Source organism: Falco punctatus (assembly GCF_963210335.1).
Source record: "Falco punctatus genome assembly, chromosome: 14".
NCBI classification, from domain to species: Eukaryota; Metazoa; Chordata; class Aves; order Falconiformes; family Falconidae; genus Falco; species Falco punctatus.
In genome coordinates, this window is record NC_137594.1 from 18,127,244 (window position 1) to 18,151,441 (window position 24,198).

A 24,198-nucleotide genomic window follows, 5' to 3' on the forward strand; every position below is an offset into this window, starting at 1 on the left:
GTCCTCCAGGCTTCTGGACAGATCCACAGCCGTTGTGCTCTTACTGGTATTGCAGTCCATTTTGGTTTTAAACAGTCAACGAGAGGACTTATCTTTTGGTGGGGTTGTTTCTTTTTTTTGGTAGATGTCTGTAAAAGGCTCCCTGCATTGCAGGAATGAAGGACAAGGCAAGGAACTCCAGAAGCTGAACAGTCTTCCCAATTGTATCGTTAAGAACAAGTACGTTTGGTTTCTGTGACAACCCACTGATCCTGCCAGTCGAGCACTGGCTAATGACGAGCTATGGTTTATTGCAGTCAGCAGAAGGCAAGTTTTCAGACTAGGAAACTGTTGCTCATTAGTTTTTTTTTTTCCTAACAGAGTAACTCACAATTGCCTTGCCCAAGGAAGTGTGCTTTATCTTAACTTTTAAACATCCTGAAGTTCACTACTAGGAAACAGTACGTGGTGAAGGGAAAGCCTATGTTGCCAAAGTAGCAAGTCTGTACAATCTTGTAAATACCTTCAGGATCATAATCTATACCTACTATACATCGACTAGACATTTTAAATAAACAGTAACACCTCTAGCTTTGTTCCTGTTGTTTTAATGGCTTTGAGTCCACAACTTTCCAGTTCTAATGCCAGTTTTAGTTGAACTCCTTGATCTATCCTTGAGGGATAAGTAGTTTGCTCAATTCATTTATATAATCCAGTTTCCTCATGTAAGTAATGAAATTATAACGTCACGTTAAACATGACAACTTTTGTAACAAAAAATAGGCTATTGGCATGTCTTTCCTGTTGACAAATTAGGCTTCCATTTCAACACAGCTGTGAAGTAACAGTAGCAGAGTGATTACTAAACCCATCATTAAGTAGGTGATTTTATAGAGCTTTTTGTAGCACCATACAATAACTTTTGATTTTTTCAAGCTTACTCATAAAACATTTCTGTTACTACCAGCCACAAGAAAAAGCCCTAAGAGTAGGGAGACACCTCGCTCAAGACACTAGTCTGTTATAAGTGAGAGAAGTCCATATGCTCAAACCCTCTTAAAATACCAGCTTGAATCTTAGACTTCAAGAAATACAAAAGATTTCCCCCTAAAAATCTGTCAACAGTGGAGTAGCTTTAAGTTCTCAGTTGAAAAGCAAGACTGAATGCCTTAACTCAAAATTCAAGCACATCAAATAGCACATCTCTGCCAGATTCTACACCAAACCAATTTACTTTCTAATCTAGCAGATAATTTTCTAATAAGTGGTATACAGTGAGTTCACTGTATGAGCAAGTGGCTCATACTACCATCTATCCACTACGAAGTAACTACAAGCTACTAGTACCCTCACATACAGATAGACCCCAGTTATTTGTTTCCCCATGAAAATCAACTGCAGAGGACTATTTCACTAAACAAAAGCTGCCAGTATTGCACAGAGCTACGTATTAGAGAAAAGCTCAGCAGTACCAGATCTTATAGCCATACACCGCCATCCTATGGGCTTCCACAAACACATATTTGACTACAGGACGATCCTTCCTCCTGCACAGCACACATTTAGCAACAATTCTCCATAATATCCTCAGGGATCAACAGAAGCCAACCTCTGAAACACTTGTGATAATTGTAGCAGACCCATCCACCAAATCATAAAAGAAAGAATTTAGGAGGGAAGTTCCAGAACCATTTCCATTCCGAGGCTAGAGCTAGTTTAACCTCAGCTGATCAAAGGGCATGCAGCATCCAGCAGCTCCAGGGAGCAGGGGAGCAGGGGAAGACCTGAATGGAAGCATGGGGAGGAAGCAGAGGAGAATTATAGCTGTGCTGGAACATTAAGCAATTACTCCCTTGCTGTTTTTAAACAGTCTACAACCACATTTTCTCTTTCCAATACAAAATCAGCACATTTCAGCCAAATCCTCTAAACCAGTTATGAGTTCCACCTCAGTTTAGTGATCTTAGCTATTACTGGCAATTCTGGAACATCCAGTCTAAGTGGCTTTTGGGAGTTAACTTGGCTTACACGTAAGCAAACTACAAGCAGCTTGTCAGACTGAGGTCTACACAATCACAAATGGAGCCATACGCATGCACCGCTACCTTAATGATTAGCTACTTGTTAATCTAAGTAACAAGCACAGGTTGGCTGCACGGGACTAAGTAGGCCCTTATCTTCCAGATACAGTAAAAGCTGCATCACTTGACGCTGAACTGGACATTTTCCCTACAAACATTTTTAATAGAGGTACAACAAGGTGAACTGTCTTGGCATGAAAGGAAGACTGATGTCAACATGGAAGAACAAGGTTAACAGGTGCCTCAAAGATACTCAATGGAAATGAAGAGGGGAAACCCAACCCATCTTTGGGTCTTTTGAGGCAGAGACTATTCAATTTGCTGCACGATGTTTAAGATTCTGTCAAGGAAGCACTCTTTTTACCCCAAATTAAGGAGGATCATAGATCTTTGCATCTGAAGTGAGCCAGAACAGCACCACACTGAGTTTAACTCCACAACTCCAAATGCTTCTTGGATTACTGCCTCTGCCCAGTTATCACTAGAGGCAACATCACCTTCTGCTTTAAGGCTCATACTGTTTTTCTCTTGGTTTCAATAACTGTGTTAAGCAAGGGTTAATTTTTGTTCACCCTCCATTTTATTCAAGTAACATTAAGGACACCCATTCAACCACTTACCTCTATAAGCACTGGTAAGTAAACAGAGCAGGAAAAAAAACATACTTCATTATGAAAATACCTGAGAAACGTACAGGTTTAACATATCCATTTTGGAAATTTAATACTTACTGCTTTACTCTTACATTCAATTTATGTACAGTCTAGGTGCCAAAGCAACCATAATCTAGTTACTGAACTTCAGAATTTTTACCTGCCAGACAGACTTAACCCAGCATGCCTGTTTAAAAATAAGAAGGAGGTTGATGGAGGCATTTAGGCTTTAAAGGGACACGGGCAAGTTCTGGTTTTATAAGGAAAAACGAGAAATATAATTCCATGCTTCAACATTTCACCATCTGCGTGCTTCATTCACTTTAGTATGCTCCTCCTTTTAATTCAGGCAGGCCTTAAGAGGCAGAAAGGTCTTACTTGTAAGGGCTATGATCAGGCAAAAATCTCAGTGGTTCCCCGAAGTATAATACCTGCAGAAGTACTCATGATTCTGGAGTGCCTAGCGGCCTGCATTTTCAGAACACTGCCTCAGATTCCCCACTAGATGGTAGCTGAATACTGTGTTGATTGTGCAATATTATACAGTCCATTGTAGCCACAACAGCTGCACCCAATGATTACAATTCTCCAGGATTAATCACAATATCTTTTAATAAAAAGACGACACACTCAAAGATAACCCTGGCTATGTTTAAGAGGTACATAATTACACTATCCTGCTACTTCAGACTATTTTGGTCTCATTGCATTCTACTTTTAGCTCAGCCCAGTTTGCAATAGTGGGCAAACACAGGTTTAACAGTCAGGTATTTCTTTGGAACATCTCTCGATGTAAACATATTTACTGCCTCTGCTGAAAGAGAAGGCATTTTTTTGTGGGGTTCTTCATTACATCCCTGAATACTGAAACATTCCAAAACAGCTTTGTTCAAAATGAGAAATCATCCAGCTGAAGTACTAATGCCCTGCTCGTATTAGTAGCCTAAGTAAGATTCAGTGCAATTCAGACAGCAAGTATCATACGTATTAGAACTGGACAATAAATACAGAATCACTTTTATGTAAGAGTATCTGAAAAAGGCTTAAGGTGTTATTGATAGTACTTACATCCCACCCTCAGAGTTCCTGACCTCTCCCTATTAGTCTCCTTGCACATTGTTTTAGTGTCTGGGCAGCAGTCAATGTACTGACGTGCTACAAACTAACAGCGACGACTGGCTTCCATTCAATTGCAGCAAATGATTGCTCCCACAGCAATACTGGTTTTTCCATCCTGTGTTTCCTTTTCAAAATTGGAAGTGCACAACAGCCAGACAAATGAGAAAGTACTCTAAATAAACCATGCAGCAGACCACTGTTTTTGAATAAATGAAGACACTTTCTATGCGTCTAACTAAACCACAACTCCTTTCCTTGGTCTGCTTGTTGGACCAACTATTACTTGCCAACTACTTTTCTAGAAGCACCCTGAAAGCAGCAGAGAAAACTCCACATGGAAATATATTCCTAAGCATGTTGTGCTTAATCTTATACTCTTTACTGAGTATATTTTTACCCTTATTTCCCATGAGAGTAAGGGAAATCACCTGATAAGTGTCATAAGTAGCCCATCATCTCCAAGGTTTAAGGACTACCTAGTAGATCTCATTTACAAAGCAGTCTCAGCTCACTGTGCCTCTCCTAAGGTTTGAGTGGAGTAGCTTCCACCTATCTGCCCTAAAGGCAGAAGAAAACCTCCTCTCAAGTAAGTCACATGCCAAGTCTAAATATGACAGTCAACACATGCTGCTTATAAGCCATGTGGGCCACAGGCATGGCAGGTTCATCTGGCTGAGGAAAAACTAGGAAGCAGCTAACAGACTTCCAGGAACTGAATGCCTCAAACCACTTCAACTACATTGAGACATGTTCTTTAGTTAGTTCCTGCCTTATCTTATGCACTCCTGTGTTAAAATTCTAATATTTTAAGCCTAGGAACAGTGACCAGTAAGCCAGTTAACTAGGAGAGTGTCAGCTACATGAATTACAGATACACAACACAGTCATGGAAGAAACATTCCATGCTCTTGAAGGGCAGATTGAGAATACTTTCTAGCACAGACTCTGAAGAGCAGCCAACGTTCAAATAAATGATAAAGTGATAATTGTACAACCAATGCCTTGAATCTTGCTGAACAATTTTATTATGAAGACAAAAGAGAACTAAAACAGATTTTTGGGCCCAATTTACCTAGGATAGACTGAGAAAAGTTACAAGGAGCAAGAGACCAGCCTAAAAAGTCACATACCACACATTAACGTCAGCTTCCCCATTCACCTAGCACATCTCTTCTACAACTCTTAAAGCTCTAGGTAGACTCCATTTCTTAAAGACCCTACAGTGACATATACGGCCCTGGTCACGCTTTGTCTGGAGAACCAGGATCGCTTTTGTCTTCATCCCAACTTTTTTCAGTGGAATGTTTTAATTGACCATATTAATTTTTACAAGTCTGTAATGAAAAAAGAAACACAAACTCGAAGACTTCTAAACATTTCTTCATGTTTTTTCATTTAATATGTGCACATTTATTTGAGTAGCATAGGAACATCCCCCAATGTCTTTATAAATAAAAAGGGGGGGAATCTCCTTACATATGATATAGGGTCTTCAGTCTAATATTTAACATTGTACCTAGCTCAAACACTGAGTGTCTTTGGCAGTTACAGTGACTGAAAAGATAAACAATACTTGCTCAAAACAGAATTACCTAACACGCAAGGCAAGCCTCTGTACCATCTAATCAAACAGCTAAACAGAAAACTTTCTTGCTCATTACTACAGGTAATGAATTAGAAGGCTCCGCAGATGTGACCCCTAAAAATAGAGGTCTACTGGAAAGCAAAATCTGGCATTTAAATATTTTGACCTACTTCAGTGGCTTGTGCAGGAATACATTAGGGCTTTATTTCATACTACAACTACAGTACACGGTAAGGTATTAGGCCTACAACTTGTTTTGGGCAGGAAGACTCAAACTTCTTAAAGGAAAGCCAGCAATCTTCAAACAATTTGAATCCCTGCCTGGACAAATTCTTTATCAGAAACATCTGCATCTTCCCACAGCAAGCAGGCTCAGCACACTGTTTCCTTACCATGCCTGAAAAACATTTCCATGAACTGAAACGTAGCTGGACACCGCTCCAGTGACAGCGTTCACTCGGCACTGCACGCTAACGACAAGGCCCATTGACACGTTCAGAACACTTGCCTCCTATCATGCACTTCGCTAGTACTTTTATGGTTTTCCTCCTACTGAGTAAGGGTTTTCAGTCACCAACAGCAAGATCCACCCGATCAAGCACTTCCAATTAAGAAGAATAAACTGCAATTATTTTGCAGGTACACAATCAATTTGTGGGTACTATATTACTTCTTTCCCCATTACTGTGTTCTGCATTTCCAGTGAAAATACAAATAAAGTGCTAAAACTTTCAGTGGCACATGAAGTACATACTCTCATCCCTCTATTTCTTAACCAGATTTTATATTTTTTTTTTATTTGAAAGGCTACACTAGACTGGTAACATTCTGTACTTGTATTAATTACGGTTCTTCGAGAAGTCGTCTGCCCACCTCAGATAAGTAGCTTCAATACATTTTACTATTAAATTCATGTCAAGTTGGTCTTGTTTAAACTCCAAACAGCAATATGAAAAGAGAGTATTTTCTAATTATTTTTAATTAGCAGATATCTAGGATTAATTTAGCAGCATACTCTCAAAGAATTGCCTACTTGCTCTTTATTAACCTAAGAAGAGGAAGACGGTAAATAGCTCAACAGAAAACTCACCCATATATGTCTATCTTGGTGTCTCAATCTTAACATGCTGTTCTGTTGCTGTCAAATATGCCTGTGTTTCTGTACACTAAGGAGAAGGAACCACGACAATCTGTTCTCTCTTTAGAAACACAAGCTGTGTTTGGCTGGCTGAAAAGAAAAAAAAAAAAAAAGTCTGTCAAACTACTAAGTACATTATAGTACTTGACAACTTCACTTGAACTAAGTTTAAGAACTGAGCTTTTAGAATTCTGAAGTGAGCTACGTCACTCTAAGCTTTGCATGCACACTCTTTTTAACATCAGTAAGAAATGTGTCTCACTAAATTGTTCAATGAGAAATTTCTTCCATCTGCCAGGTGAGGCAGAAAAAAAACCCAAAAAACACAGAAAGAGCAAGCCTACAATATGACATGACAGAGGACCCAGAAATTCTGAACTTTTGCCTCGTCTTCCAGAAGACAAGGTTACCTCTGCACAAAACCCCACGCACTAGAAATTTCCCACATAAAATTATTATCTACCATAACTTGTTTTCTGTTTTCTTGGAAGTCTTGTTACCTAGCCTGAATTGCAAACCAAATATAATTTCCATTAATTATCTGACAAGTATTCTCTATCCACCAGATCACATACAACTTTGTTACAGCTCTACTAGTACAAAGAGTCTTCTGCGTCCTTGAGTATCAGAAACAGAATTAGACCTTAAGTTAAACAATTTATCGCAGGAAAAGAAATCACAGTATCCTCTTAACTACTACAACCATTAGAAAATGTAGCACCTAACAAGGTCCTGTATACTGGTGGGGAACCCTCACAAAATAACATGACAAACAAAACAAGACTGTTCTTTTTATTATAACAGGATACATCAAGCTACTTTACCTGCTCTTCTTCCCCACCCCTCCTGCCAAAGTACAGAACTATTCACTTACAGAAGTCCATCATACACACACACTAAAAAAAGAACACAAAATTCATTTAAAAGGAGTCTTTCTCCTTTTCCAGCTTCCCCTTCTGTATCCTAGATGCCTTGCTTTGCAACTAGAATTTTTCCCAAGTCCTGAATCCCAGAACATATATATTCCAATTCCAAAATCCATATTAGAGCAGAGCATCAACAGTTTATTACACAGTTCAGCATGGCAGAACAGTCTAAAAAACTCAGTGTTCAAGTACTGCTTTAACACTTAATGCCTACAATAATGCATCAGGTAAAGGATAAACATAACATCAGTGCATAGGAAGGGACATAAGAACAAACATTTTGAAGTGAATAGTTGTATCTATTAGAGATTTTAACAAGACACATGCTGTTAAGGTAAGATAACTTCCACTTTAGACTGTTTTAATAGCTAATCAAATAGTATACCTTCCTCTAACATGATGCAGAAAGGAAACGTCTTAGACTTATGAACCGGTAGTATGGAACAAAGACCGTGATTTCAACCTAAACATTAGTTTTGCCTGCTATAGCGCCTGCACAGAGACAGGTTCTATCACGTTTGGGGCAGAATAAACAATGAAAAGGGAAAGAGAAAGAAGGCAGCCTGGAGTGGAAAAAAAATCAGACTAAAGCATGGGCTGATAGCGAAGGGAAAGTGCATCTTTTTCTATGGCTCATGAAACAGTTGGGAAGTTCACCATGTCAGGGTGGGAATCACCAACACATAAACCCAACTATTCTAAGTCCCCAAAATCTCATAGCAGGACCTTAGATCACATATTCACAACCCAGGGATTCCAATCCTGCAGTCCAAGGAAGGCATACAATTCTCAAGCAACTTTTCAGTTTTTCTTCTTATGTAAGTTTTGGGTTGGTTACCTTAGCTAAGTCAAAAATTTTTGTGTTACTGCCTATAAAACAGTGTTAAAATGCTCTGTAGGGTTAACGATCTGCAGAACCAACGTAATAACTTACTAAGCATTAGGACAGACAACTGATCAACTCCACAATTTTGGTCTATTCATAACTTTTAACATTTGGTCTCAATGTATTTTTCATGGTACCTTATCTAACTAAGCTTATTTGTGTCTCCATGTGCTCCGTTATTTCAATTTATTACAGAGATTATTGAGCTTTAGTCATTCATGTGAGCAGCTATATCAAACGATTTGTAGTCTGGAAGCAGCATTCCTAAACAGTCAGATGGCCATCACCAGATGAAAAACCTGAAGCAGTAATAAAAGAATTAGCAACACTATTCTGTCACAACTCGAAGCCACAAAATTCGATACCAGCCAAGATGTCATGACACCGCAAAACTGTGAACCAAAGTTTTAAATAATGTTTTGAAAGTTTTGCTGTTCCGTATCGTCAAATTACCATGGCTATTTAAGCTGAGCAGCTCTTGCTGATCAACTTGGAATCAGAACTTAAGCTGTTCTACATCAGCCACTCCTGACAGATCTCAAGAGCTATCTGGGCTCAACTTTTCATCAGCTGTTTTAGAGTTTAAGTCACTGCTATCCATTATCCAAATGCTAATGCCATCCATGAACTCTTCATATCAAGGACATCACCTGTATTATGAGTCTTCGTTGAGATCCAGAATCATGTATTCATTCACTTAACTAGGGTTTCTACACAGTGGCTGAAATGCTAATTCTGCCGAGATCAGGTAACTTGCCATAAACTCACTGGGGCCACAATTTAACTACACTTCCAAACAGCAAAGTCAAATTTGGGCACATTTAAGGAGCTGGAAGCACACAGAAGAAAATAATGTAGTACCTTTGCCCTTATTTCAAGATTAGACACATTAAAAATGAGTATCCAGATAATAAATATTCAAAAATGAATTCCAAGACCAATACCTTAACATTCATTTTTTTCAACTTTTTGTTTCCATAGGTAAGCTAGAACAGAGAATAAATTGGCTTAAATACCATTATGAGGAGCAACTTTTGAATCAAAGGGGTCAGCTCATGTAGCTGGAAATAAACATGCAGGCTCAAACCTGACAATGAGACTGGTAAAAAATACATAGATGTTAGATATACATTAGGCATTTAGAAAAGCACTGTTAGTCCAGCATACTCATGAACGAGCTGGAGGTTAAAAAAAGAAAAAAAAGACAGAAATCAATATAGTCCACAATACCTTTCTGAACAGAAGGTTTTTTTCTTTTACTCCTTCATAAAAGACAGGAAGGAGAGACTGAACATCCATTTATCCAATCACATCTTCTATCCACTGCTATTTTTCCCCTCATATAACATTCCACTGTACTTTGCCCAGTGTAGCTGTTTTCACAACGGTGTTATAGCTCTTGTTCTTTCATGCTCAAAAGCTTCAGCTGCCCACAAGTTATACCTATTGATCCCAAATCCTTGCAAGAAAATTAGATATATAGTGCTATTATACAAATAAGATGCTACAACAGTTCAAGTGTGAAGATTTACAGGAGCTACAGAACAAGTGAATGTACTTTAAGTACTGCAAAATTGAACATAATAGAAGGCAACTTAAACAAGAATACAAAGTAGCAAAGTACTTCTGTGCCTTTTTTAGTGTTTGACAGTTCGTGTTCAACTTTCTGCAACTAAAATAAAGCACTGGATATTAACTAATTGGTGTTATTGGATGCTGTTGATCAGTTTGTACTTATTAAATCATTCTCTTGAATATTAAGCAATAAAACTCTGCTGAATACATGTTCTAAATCTTGCAAGAATCCCATTCTGACATCAGAGATTAGAAGTCCTCCACATGCCAACAAGCATCTGCCCGCCAAATACAATAGACGGCACCGACAGCCTGACCCAGTACCTCTGGAGTCAGAAACAGCACAGCAGAAAAGGTAGAAAGCCAACCCACAAGCCAGTGCAGGTTTACTATATTCTGAAGGTTGGGGGTTTTTTTGTAACAGTATCTAATCATATCTTATCACCAAGTTAAAAAAAAAAGCCACCCAAACAATAAACTGTCCTGTCATTCTATCTTTCTACTGGAGGATTTACAACATAGACCCATTCTGGTCATACACAACGTGTAACAATTTTGCTGATGAAGATACTGAAAGAGATCTGCAATTTGGATGCCAAAGGCCACATAAGAAGCCTTTTCAGTCTGAAACCATGACAAGTTCGGGGAGACATCAGGGCTTTAGTGACATGCTCCAGGTGTCAGATAAATACACAGACAAATAGTGCTGCCCCTGCCAAGCCCTCCAGTGTGACAGGTCATGACTGTGATAAACAGTGTATTCCAGCATGGAAGGGTCTCCAGTTACCATGAAGCATCACTAGCCCTCGCAAATAAATCGAGCAAGGCATTTCAAACACTAGTTCAAAAGCAATAGGGCCACAGCAACTTTTCATTTTTTCAACAATACATGTAAACTCTATCACCACAGTGACAATTACCTCGGAGAAGTAATTTAACCAGAAACCATCTGGGGGAAGAAAGCTCAGCTGACCTATAAACTTCTGAATAGTGATTTCACAGGACTACCAGAAAGGTACAAGGAGTTTTCCTTTAATCAGAGAGTGCACAGGCAATTGAGAATTAGCTTTTTTTATTTTGTGTCTCCTAGCAAGTTTTTGCATAACATAACCAATAGCATTATAGTAGACTGTTGATGCAGTGAATCAATCCTTTCAGCTGTGCAGAACCAAACCCTATCTTTCTAGAAAAACCTAGAATCAAAATCAACTCCATCAGTTGCGCTCAAATTCATGCATTTCTTCATGAGATGGAGTCCAATTACTCAATTCTGTCAACAGAAACCGGAAGACTTAAGTCCCAGCACACAGCACTCACTTAATGAAACACCTTCTGGGAAACTCCTTGATCTTTTTCTCTAGAGTTTAGCTAGCAGCTCCTATACACCAAATAAGCCACCTTACAGATGAGGAAAGGTACCCTGGTAGTTCTGCAAAAGCTGTGTCACACACGCTAAGAAAATGTGCCATGGCCAAAATGCTCTTCCCAAAAGGCAGTGGAACCCGATTTTGGCAGACAGTCTGTTCACGGCTATTTGCTCTTTGAGTCAAGCAAAACACACCTCACAATTCCCTCCGAATCAATTTCGAGAGGCAGGAAGGTGCTTCCAAAACAGAGGTGAATAAACAACTCAAAAGGGAAAACAGGCAAAGCTACTGAAAACAGAGAAAACAAGCTGGTAAGAATAGCTGCCGAGACAGGTAAAGGGGCCGTTCTGGGGAATTGGTATTGGAGAAAGTTACCAGACACTAGGAGACCAAGCATTCCTGAGAATTAATTTGCACGGAAACACAACACAACGCATGGTTTAGGACTACAAAAATGAGACTGTATCCCAAATAAGTAGAGCCACCGCCATCCTTTCAGGCCTGCCTCAGACACTGAGCTGTCCCATGCAGTAACAGAGATCATCTTGAGTGATCATTTCTCAGCAGAAAACACCCACACCAGATAATCTGTCAAGACAGAATTGGAAGCAGTACGCAAGATGAGAGAGCTGGCCTAGTGACTGCCAGGGAAAGGCACGTGGAGCATATAGGGACATAAAATGTACATTAGCCCTTCAACCCAGAGTTAAATCAATCAAATGAATACAGCAATATTTAAACATCTGTGAACAAGTTCAGACAACTGCACTATTTTTATCCCTAAGCTTGTCAAATACAGCAGCTCCTAAGCCCTCTAGGGCCATTTATGGCTTGAAACAGAAAACCACTAACCTCAGCAATATATTGTCAACACAGAGCTTTGAATAAATGTTTTAGTCCTAAAGACAAACTGAATCAGGAAAAATGTACTGACAATAGGTTTGGTGGGTTGGTGGGTTTTTTTCTTAAGGCTCTTCTATTAATGCAGTCAAAGTAAGACATTTTAGCACTTTATTAAATACTTTATGTAGTCGGGTTCTCTTTTGGTGTAGACAGTCTCATAGGGGAAGTGTTTTCTTTCTTGTGTTCCAATAAGTACATCCTAATATTATCACTAACAAGAAAGCTGGATACAGAAAATACTCAAAGTTTTGCTATTTCATCTTTAAAGACCATTTCTCATAAAGGGGATAAAAAAGGTTGTCTGTCAGGTCTAGTTAAGAACGAAATGCTTCAGCTAACAGGGCTTAGAGATTCTTGCTGCAAGTGGAAGGGTTTAACAGCCAAAATGACAAAGTAAAGGGCTTCTGAAAGAATTTGTTGTTTAAAGTTCTTTCCAGCACCACTTTGAAACTGTCCATTTCAACACGGGTCAGCACAGCAAGAGTCCAAGTCGAACAGCACCACTGGACAAGTTGCTGAAGCAGAACTGCCGGATCTAGAGCACGTGAAATTAGGCTCATTAGCTGGAATTAAGATTCCAGTCCTCAGACAACCAACTGTTAATCATGACTTAGTAGCTCTTCATAAGGAGTAAGGTCTTCAGACTGGTTAGTATGTTCAAGTTGGATCACAGCAGTGCCACCACTCAGATTTGCAAGTGTACTGCAATGCACAGCTGCGATTTATCCCTGCCACATAGAAGCATATCAAATTTATTAAGTCACACTCATGTGCCATGGACAGCAGTTATACAACATTAAAACAAACAAACCTCACCCAGGCACCCAGTGACTGTTATTTGTTCTTGATGCATTATTTATCTAGACATTCTGATTTAAGAAAAATTGCTCTCCCCCTATTTCAAAACTGCATCAAAAAGTCCGTCTCGACAGCTCAGTTTGCTTAACTTCCAAAACACAAAACAGTTGTCCCTACCTCTCACCAATATGAAATTCTTATTGTTTAAACCAAATATTATCTTCTATTTTGACATTACCTTCAGAGCACTGCATAAACAGCACATTTAAACTCTTGAGCTAAATCCTGCTTATGAAATCCTAAATTCATTTTGCTATCAGAAGCTTTCCTTACTCTGCTACTGAAGCACCTTACGCTATTTCTTATTCACTTCGTCAGTAACCTTCTTTTCTCAGTGTGTGTTTGGATGTCTCTATAGCTTTTACCAGTCATCTCCCTCCAACACAGGTCATAACCCTACAGTATATATGCTTTTCAAAAGCATACAATGAAACTATAGAATACAGATTTTCCTCAGTAGAGTTTTACGACCCCTTTAGCTATTCATACGGTTTGGTTCCAAACCTGCCTAGTCTGTTCAGTGATGTATGCTGTTTCGTAACTTAAGAGTTCAGGAGTTTCTATGTCATTCAGTGGGAAGTAATTTCAGAACTGAAAGAGCTGTTATGACAAAAAGTAAAACCACCTTGTTGTAAATAATTTCTTCAGCAGGTAGACCCTAAAAGTCCAACCATTTGTGGGTTGCTAGTCTTTCATATTTCCACTGAGAAAAAGCATTCTACATCAAAAGTTTAAAAAAAATGTGTGAATTAAAAGTTATCAATACAAAAATAGCACTGTGCTTTAGAGTTCAGGCACTATTTTATAAGTTATACACTGACAACTTCAGTATCGTTCCCAATTTTTTTTTACTGAAAGCACAAAATTAAATACATACCAAAAAACAGTTTGCAGAATTAGGAACAATTCACCCACAACAACTAATTATTCTTTCAGGAGTCAGACTTTGAAGCAAGAGAATGCTATCAAGTGTAAAGACAAACATGTTCCTCCAGCTGTTTGCCATACTTATTGGACATAATAAACTTGATATGCTGGAGGCTATAATTAATCTTTACTAAGTGAACACTCCTCTTACGATGACTTGCCTACTGAGCTGTCTAATGACACTTAAGGCTTTGATAAGTAAATAAATTAGTTCATTATGGTCAGACAGTCTTTCCTTTTATTTTTTTTTTTACATGAGATCACAGATTTCTTGATGTAGCTTGCCTTAGTCAGTCATCACCAGCTACAGTACTGTAACCCTGAAGCCGACAAAAGGACCCATTTCAAAGCTCTTGACTCAAATTGCTGCATTACTGTCAATAATTTGTTTGTTTGTTTTAAAAAAAAAAAAAAAGAGCTGGCAGTCTTTACTGGTAAGAGCTTGGTTTCAAAACTAATTATGTTGGAGAGTGACAAGATTATTTGCCTTTCTGTTGCTAGATCTCCTGGCTCACAGTAAGGTGTGCACAAGTAAAGTCGCAGTGCCCTCTTGTGAGCAGTCAAATCTCATTTTTGCAGAAGTAGTTTTAGCGTTGATATCGTGAGGGTTGGCCAGCATTTGCACAACAAACTGCCTTTTCTTAAGCAGGAGTGTGGCACTTGTTAGAAAATTATTTTACATACATACACACACACCTCCTCCAGCTAACTGTCCTGAAACTGATAAAGATGTTCATATTAAAAGAAAAAAGAATATTTAAATTCCACTGAACTTAGTAAAAAGGAAAATGGACTCATTTTTTTATTACTAACTTCTAAATAGGAGAAACCAAAAACCAGTTTCTTGGAGTCATTAGCATGAGTTACAACCCTTTTTTATGAAGTGCTACTGAAAAAAACCACAAATCCATATGCATGTGGGCACACACACACTCAAAACATGCCTACCTACAATTTAAGCACTAAATAACTAGACTGACAAGGAGGGAAAGGTAACTATTGGTAGAAATTCAAAAAAAAGGAGGAAAAGGATCTTTATTAGAGAGGGTAAAAGCAGTAAGGCAGTTGAAGAATCAAACGCAGTACAGCCAAAACGCAGTCCTAATTCCTACATGTCTATGGGGAACAGTTGGAAGACTGTGATAAAAGTCTGTACAGGTAATGCATGGCTAGTTGGATAGAACAAATATTTAACATGTCATGTGTAGTGAACTACAGTTAGAAGTTTACCTAGAAGCCAGCAGTTTAAATCTCTGTCAACCCAAGGTCATTTTTTGTATTCCACAACATTAAAAAATACAAGATCAGTTACAAATATCTGAAAGTTTATTAAGTTTTATGGCACCAGAAATAGTGCTGTACAATTGATTCTGCTGCCTAGGAGGTACATGTTAGACCTAACTTTCTTAAAAGTAACGGTGTGATATCTGCCAATAAATATTTAGCTAAAAGTCTGAAATTTCTCTCATTTCCCTCACACAGATGTGGTTTACCATATGCAGCTATAGTCAACCATTGAACAGAAACAACCACCTGTATGCTAAGCTGCACTTCACAACTGTAAAGAAGTTTCACAGAAACGAAGCTCAACGCAAGAAATGCCAAACCAGAACTAATGTCTCTGAAAGTTCATCTTAGCACATTAACTAATCACTTGTAAGCAGATGTTAAATATTTGACTTCAGCCCAGAGAGTCAAGGTCCAAAGGAACTTCATTTGTTTAGGCCCAGATCCAAAGAATTATTTCAACTGAATTTAGGCACACGGGTCCAAATTGCTGCAAACCCCCAATGAAACAAAACCTCTCTCCTATGACTTCCCAAGCCCACTGGCAGGCAGCCACATCTCTGTTCCGCCCGCAGCTCCCTCCCAGGCAGTTCCAGTGCTGTAGATGTGCAGAACGGCTGCAGCTTGCGTGGCTTTCACAGTACTCCAGCTTTACTAAGGGTTGCCTAAATCACTTTAGCCAAATGACTGCTGAATCCCATGCGGTTTACCTCAAAGATACTTCGGGGCACATAGATGTAGAACTTCTTTGGCTTAGAGATTTTACAATCAGAACCCTACTGAAAATTGTATGGCAGGCACCACAGTCACACACAGTCACTCTGAAGGCGTACCACACAGACCAGCAAGATTTCTGGCCTAGAGCAGATGATCGGGGTTGATTACTGCAGCACATATATTTTAAGTGCTTAAGTACAAAGTTTACAGAAGGCAGTAATATCAGCAGTTACTCCCTGATACCATAGGAACTCACAAGGCAACAATCTGCACAAGCTATACAGTACTGATGAAGTTCACGCAGTACCAAATCTATTTTACATACGTCTTGAACTGCAGATCTTGCTTCTACATTTACCAAGATAAAAGCAAAGGGAAGAGGGTTCCCTTCAAAAATGCTATGCATGACTGACACCACAAAAAAATTAACATGATTTTTTAAAATTGGTCTAAAAGCAGTTGAGTTATACTGCAAGTTGACAATACAGAATCATAATGAACACATCCTCATTTTCAGGTTCATGATTGCTTGGCTATTACCTCAGTGCAAATTTGAGGTTTACTTACTTATGCCAAGACTGACAAGAGATTGAATCACTGCTTTATAGCTTCATTACAAGCTTTGTAAAGCAACCAATACTAATCCACGTTTCTTGTCAGACAAAAAGTTGGCTAGTTGGTTTGGCACATTACATTGTTTAGATTTACAAAACAAATCCCTGAACATGTTCAAGATAGCACAGGAGATTTCTGAAGACAGTCTAGAGATCTGGTATTAGAAAACAAGCTTCGGGAAAGCAGGTTCCTGCCAGTCTTCCAGCCTGCCTGCAATGGTAGTCTTTTCAACTGGTCCTCCCCCATTTTCATCTCACCTGCAAACTCCTCTGAGCAAATGATAAAGATGCTAAACAGCACTAGCCTCAATACAGATCAGTGTGGTATTCTATCTGTTACAGGCGTTTGTACAGAGTATTAAAGACCCTCCACGCCCTGTCATCCAGTTTTCCAGTCATCTTATTAAGCACCCATTCAGAATATGAAGTCCTAACTTGGACACGTGAATACTGCAGGAGGTGCTGCGAAAAGCTTTGCAAAAGTTGAGATGAGTGACATCCACTGCTCTCCTGTCATCCACAAAGCTAGTGATTTCACATAGAAAAACACTCCATATCCTGTGACATTAGCTCTTACTGACCAGAGCAAGGGCATCTTTACTGGAAGCTAAAAAAAAAAAATCAGTTTTAAATGAAAATTAATGTTCTAGCACCTTCAGAGCAAAAACATATCTACACAAAGACCACACGAGGGCAGCAGAAGCTTTCTACACTTTGTAATCAGCAGTGTAGTTTTGTATTGCTGGTTTCGAGCACCCGTTCATACTGCCCAGTCACGGTCTGCTTTACCAAGCCACATCAGATAAATGAATGCCTCACGTAAAACTAGGGTATCAAACCCAAACCCTCCAGACACCTATCTGTGATGGCAGGGCTCTCACAAGGCAATACATGCACGCTGCGCTGCAAGTAACAAGTCAATTTCCAGGGTTTATTTCAACAGCTTATTATTCCATAAAGAGTAAAAGGGCATTAAGAGTAAAGCATAAGATAATTAACAGTTTGTTGCCTCTTTTGTGGCAGTACACTTCGTATAAAGTCAGGAAACAAACAGCATTCCACACCGAAGTAATGCATTAAAATTCAACATTTAAGGGATTTGCTTCACACACTGCTCACAATTGATGATGCTGTGCATACTAATATGAATGTCCACATTACCTAAAGCAGTATTTCCAGAGGTGCCTAGGAGAACCCAGTGCATCGATCATACCAGCACACATGAGTTACTGTGCTTTCTGACAAGTTCAAGGGGCCGGAATACTGTCCGGCTTTAGTTTTGGACTGAAAACCATCCTGAAGCTAAAACCCTAAGAAGTTTAGTAGAGCTGCGCAGGCAAGTCCCACATTGATTATGATTAGTAACCTAATGAGCCTATTGATTATGATTAGTAAACCTAGCTATAGTGCAACTGTTCTTGACTGCAATTTTGTTTTTCCTTCAGCAGAGTTCCTTCCCTACTACAGTCCCAGAATACAGCAGCTGACAAACTAGTAACTTACTGTCACATTTTTTACAAATGACCTAAAGAGTTTCTAAACCTCCCTTCTAATTTGCCTAAAGTGTTTCCCTATCTGGTATTCAGAATCAGATAAAGCTCCACAGCGATACTGCCCCTTCTTCCCACTCCTTACCATACTTTCACCAGAGACTTTGAATCTTTAACACTTATCTGATTTTCTGATAGTATACGATTACCACTTTCACATGACTAAAAGCATCAAAAGCCTTCACCAGGGAGTAGAAGTTGCCACTAACCCTCATCCGTTTTTTTGAAAGAAAACCCTGTGGCTGTAACTACTCAAATATCCCTTCCAGTAGACAGTCTTGTCTCACAACACCTAAAAATAGCTCTTTGAACGTTCCACTATCAAAGAGAAAAGCAAAGGAAAACCACAGCAAAGAAGAGAATTCAGTTCTAGGAAGAGACCTGTCACCATCTTACAGTCAGGAGCCAGACACCTACAGAAAAGGTCTTCTCATTAAAAAAAAATACAGTTTACTTCAACTCCCTTAAATACTACCCCTCTCCTTTCTCCTCCTCATAAGAACTACTTAGTCCTTACTTAAGGATATTCTAGAAATTTCCTAAATTCAAGCAATTCCCATCTCCAGCTACCTTTGAAGCCAGCCCAGGGACAATAAACACAGATAGTTAGTCCTACAGTAAATGAAACCTGGTAAAAAGTATTTAGCAACACAAAAGTTCAAAGAGAATACTACACTCACTCTAAGCTCTATGTTCAAAAATGAAGCAATAGCATACCCATTCAGTTTCTACAGAACAAACAACAGAAAATTAAAGATAAAACCAGGAAAGACACATTTTTGAAAAATCCAAACTACCATATTCACATTCAGCACCTTTCTTACTAACACAATTCAAAATTACTCAGCCTATTACCGGATCACTCAAGCCACTTCCAGGCTTCCCCTAGAAACAGCCTAAAATCTCCAACATGTTTCTACTTTAATAAAACCTCTTACCTACTATTTCTACTTCTGTTACTTCCCCTTCTTTCTTAAGAACTCCTCTACATTCAACCACTGTACAAAAAATCTGCAACAACGCTTCAGGGTTTTCTTATGTAGCCCAAAAGAGAGTCTGATGACCTTCAGCTGTGTGCTCCACCTGGTCACCAAAACCCCTAATTCTGGTCTTAAAGGGCTACTTTCTTCCTAACACATGTGCCTAGAAAAGGTCCTGTATCACCTTTTTTCTTTGAATGTGATTTTTACACGCCAGACTTTAAACCTCAGTTCACAAATCTGCAAAGTCTTAGCACCCAAATTCACAAACTGGCCTCCGTCTATCAAGGCATGAACTTGATGTCTTAAAAGACAACGCAGCAAACCTTTGCCAAAACCTAAAATTGCTTATTACCAGCAATCCCCTAGAAAATACGCTTTCTAAATTTCTTAATGAAATCATGATTTAGTACAAGAATACTTTTCCAGAAAGCTCAGATTGAGTATGTTCTCCTTTCTGCCTGTTTCACGGCAGACTTCATTTTAGTACTATCATGATTTGATCAATTAACAGGGGTTCTTGTGGCTCTCCTTGTGGCAGACAATCAAACTACAGATGCAGGTGTTTGAGGAACCAACAGTGGAAGCCAGTTTAGAAATCAGCATTTTGATACCCTAACTGCAGGTTTACTCAATTTACATCAGCGGTATCCAGCTGCCAGGTAAATTTTTAGGACATACCATCCTGTGAGTAAAATATTCTAGCTGCCAAGAGACTTCCAACTTACGAAGGAGATTACTCGCACATTAAATTAGCAATCAGATTTTTATTTGTTGTGGTTTATCACAATATGAAAGGTTTATATACAGAATCCCAGCTTCTCTTTCTGATCCATACACGGGGATGCCATTGCTCCCACAGGTAGGCTCAAAAGAAGTAAATTTTGTCCTAATCTAAACAGATTTATAACCATACCCTGGTTTGCATCTGTCTCTGCAAGGCCATGAGAGAAACCATCTGCTTCCTTGTACTTACTTTGCATCTGCAGTGTTTCACATCTGCAGGTGCACAGCATAGCTGCTCCTTGAGGGAGTTCCAGTATATATCCAGATCAAAGAGACCTACGAATTGCTAGCCAACAGCACGGCGAAACGAGCAGAGCTCCCCAGTCTGAACTGTATGGGAACCCATGACTTGAATATATTCAGAGCGAAAAAAAAGGACGTGATCTTACCCTCCCCTTGCAGACTCGCTAATGGCTCCAAAAGCCATCTAGAGAAAGCATTTTGTTCCCTATTCATGCTGCAGGTTGCAGAGGCAATGCACCAAACAGCCAAAACACCTCAGCAAGGGCTCGGTTTGCATGGCACTACAAGTCCTCACCTGCATCACACATTCCTACTAGGCTTTTAGAGCCTGTCTACAAAGACATATAAAGAGTTGCTCTAATAGCAGCAATCTGTGCAGACAGCTGCTCTTTCCTTTCCCGTCACACAGAGCAGCTACTGAGAAGGATCAAAGCAGTCACTTGGCAACAGTGGAATCTCAGCAGCTGAATCAGTCGCATGTGAACTTTACCGCTCTCTACAAGTACCTGAAAGGAGGTCGTAGGGAGGTGGGTGTCAGTCTCTTCTCCCACGTAACTAAGCCATAGGACAAGAGGGAATGGCTTCAAGTTGTGCCAGGGGAGGTTTATATTGGGTATTTGGAAAAACTTCTTCACTGAAAGGGTTGTCAAGCACTGGAACAGGCTGGCCAGGGAAGTGGCTGAGTCACCATCCCCAGAGGCATTTAAAAGATGTGTAGATGTGGCACTTAGGGACGTGGTTTAGTGGTGGACTTGGCTGTGCTAGGTCAATGGTTGGACTCGATGACTTTAAAGGTCTTTTCCAACCTATATTTGCAGCCCTGACCTCAACACCCCTGCAGCAACTTCCACAGACAACCAGAGTACAGGAAACCAGGTAAGTGCAGCAACTGACTTCCTCTGTTATTCTTTCTTAGAAAACTTTATCCCACACTCACAGAATAAAGGATGAGTGCCCTTGTTCTGAGTACACCACAGAACTTCTCCCTCTATAGATTACAATGCGCTACAAGGCACGCATATGGTAAATCCTAAGTCTGAATAAGTTGCTATAGTTCTGTGAGAGTCCAGAACACAAAAAATGCACATATCCTAACTGTGTCATACGTGGGATATCTGAAGAAAAACACTTATGGAAAATAAAGGAGGGACAAAGTATTTTTCCACTCTTACCAAACCCAACATTTTAGAAGAGTCATCTGTATGCTATGATGGATCAAGGCAATGTAATTATATTGTTAAGCAGTGGCGCTGAGAAAACACAGCTCTCATAACACGTATAAAGCCTGCGAAAAGCACTATTGTTTGAAATAATAGTAGAATTTCAGGGTGGTGATATAAAGTGGCAGAAGTTTAAACCCAGTAAAATTACGATTGTTTGAAACAATAGTAGGCTTTCAGGGTGATGATATAAAGTGGCAGAAGTTTTGATAGAAGTTTAACACTGTGCAAAAGCTATCTCCGAAACTGCTGAGGTACCGGCACATTTAAGAAAATGAAGCCCAAAACAAAAATCAATATTTTATTCGGTACATTTAAGAAACCTGGTTTGTTTTGTTTTCTAAATTCTGAGAGGACCCATCCAGACATTAAGTGTTCATGAGATTCAATGTCCTTTTGAGCAACCGAATAACCAGTCGCATGATCCTATTTTCAGTCATTCATGTGATTTATGATTCTAAGCCTGTGCTCTCAACTTATGACATTACCATTCACACTATCTACAGCTGAGAGCCCTTCACAATGTTACAATAGTGTTGATAGCTTTATTAAGGAAGTACTACAATTGCCTGGCTAATTCTAATGAAAGGGTGAAGGCTGCCTTTTTTTCACAAAGTACTTGCTTCTTTTTCTGTGAAAGTTAGAAGAACGGAGACATGAATCAGGCATGTTCATTTTTTGAAGTTGTTCTCAATTGTTAGTGAGAGAAAGGGAAATTAAAAAGAAGGAAAATCTATAGGGCTGGCTAAAAGAAGAAAGTAACAGAAACTTCAGTGTAACTGTTAACAGTAACTTTTCTGAACAGCCTGACAGTAAGATTAAAGTTTTAGCCATGAAGAAATTGAGAGTTAGGGAGAATGGCAAAGGTGCTATAAAGCTAGAACATTTGAGTAGCTTGCTTAAAGGCTCGTCTTCTGAACAAACGCTAAGAACCTACCTTCCACTTGCATCTACCAGCTGAGCTGTTTGGAAGCCCTGGAATCAATTAATGTATTACAATATATAATAAAGCATGTAAGACACACAAAAAGCCTGATACTGGGTATAATGACAAACTCTTCTCTTGAAAGGTATTCTAAATACAGAAGCAACAGGTTGGAGAGAACAAGAAGTATATCCCCAGTTCCCTGCTAGCAGGCTACAGAAGGAAGCCTTAGGGTGAGATTCTTCCCAACTACTGTGCATACAGTCCTCCCAGACACAACATCCAAGTGTAGGTAAGGAGGAATTCTCTTATATTCCTCAAATTCTTAACTTGCTCCTTCGGTCAATGCAGCCAGTTATGTAAGGGCTCACCTAAACAGCTTTTTTTTCCTCCTGTTTACATGCCACTGTAGGTTAAAAAAATGCAAGTCCCTTGACTGATGCTCCTTCCAACCACACTAGAAACTTGAAACTCACTCCTCCAGCTTTTTCTCATCGTCTCCTGCCACGGGGAAACGCGTGCTCTAACAACTCTGTCCTTCAAGATTCTTTAATACCAGTGTAGAAGTGCTTTGTGAACTGCTACATTTCGATCTTGAAAACAAAACTTACCTTTTAATGCACTCTTGCTTTGTATGGTTGAAAAAAAAATATATTATGGGACAGTAAAGCCTTTGTAGGAACGCGTGTGCCCGGTCAGCACGTTGGAGCGACCCAGCCGCAGGAGGCTGGCAGGGCGCGCCCGAGGCGGTGCTGGCCCTGCGGGGCGCCCACCCCCGCGTCCCTCCCCGAGGCGAGGATCCTCCCGCTCTCCCCGCCGGGAGCACCCGGCATCCGCCGCAGAAGCCGGTAGTGCCACCCGTAGGTCACACACAGCGGAACCCCGGTGGCGCACGCTCTCCCCAGGGAGGGGGCTCGGCTAGCCGGCGGTGGTGCCCCACGAACACGAGTATTTTAACGCAGCCAGGGCCGGTCTGCGCGCTGGCCGCCGCGGGAGCCCCGCTCCCGTGAGGTAACGCCTCGGCTGCAGCGCCGGCGGCCAGGCGGGCTCGGCGCTCCCTCGGGCGCTGGGCCGCCCGCCATGAGGAAACCGCCGGCAGCGGCTGCCTGAGCGCCCCGCGGGGCCGCGCCGGAGCTCCGCGGGCACCTCACCCCGGCCTGCCCCGCCGGCCGGCCGTCGCTCATCCGCGGGGCCTGCCCACCCTCCCGGGCCCGGCCTCTGCCGGGGCCTGCGGAGTAAAGGCGGCCGGGATTGGCTTCTGCCGGCGAAGGGGGCCATATTGGATGGGCTCGGCCCGCCGCCGCGCACGCACCATTTTATCGGCTCCGCGGCGGCTGCCCCCGCCCCGCTCGGGGTGCCCCCTCCCGCGGGGGCTGCGGCGTGAGCCGAAGGTGTCTCGGGAAGGAAATTCGCACGCTCCCGTTTCCCCTCTCCGCCCCCCGCGCACACTCCTCCCCGCGCACACCCCTTCCCCTGCCCGCGGCCTCACTCCTCCTCCTCCGCTCCCCCCGCTCCCGGGCCCCGCCGGCCCCGCGCCGCCGCCGCTCACACCCCGCTCCCCCCCTCCCTTCCCGAGGCGCCGTGTCAGCGCGCGGCGGCCCCCGCGCGGGCGGCCAATCAGCGCGGGGGTGACAAATATGCAAATGCGCCCCCCGGCCCGTCCCCGCGGGTTCGCTGGGGCCGGTGGGGTCGCGGCGCGGAGCGAGTGAAACTTCGCCCACAGCCCGGGCGCCCCTCCCGCCCTGCCTGCGCAGTGGGCGGCGGGGGGAGGAGAGCGAGTCACGCCGCGCCGCCCTCGCCCGCTCCGCCGCCGCCCGCCCGCCTCTCCCGGCCTGCGCCAGCCACCCTGCCACCCGGTAAGTGCCGCCCTCGGCCAGAG

At 41.2% G+C, this 24,198-nt stretch overlaps 1 protein-coding gene across 2 annotated transcripts in view; it reads left to right on the forward strand.

The window, feature by feature from the left end:
* Positions 1-24,198, forward strand: part of CHD9 (chromodomain helicase DNA binding protein 9) — a 122,807-nt gene continuing 98,609 nt past the window's right edge. For both annotated transcript variants that reach the window (XM_080411240.1, XM_080411241.1), the window contains exon 1: positions 1-24,175. The gene's annotated coding sequence lies outside the window, so the exon portion shown is untranslated. The remainder of the gene's footprint in view (positions 24,176-24,198) is intronic.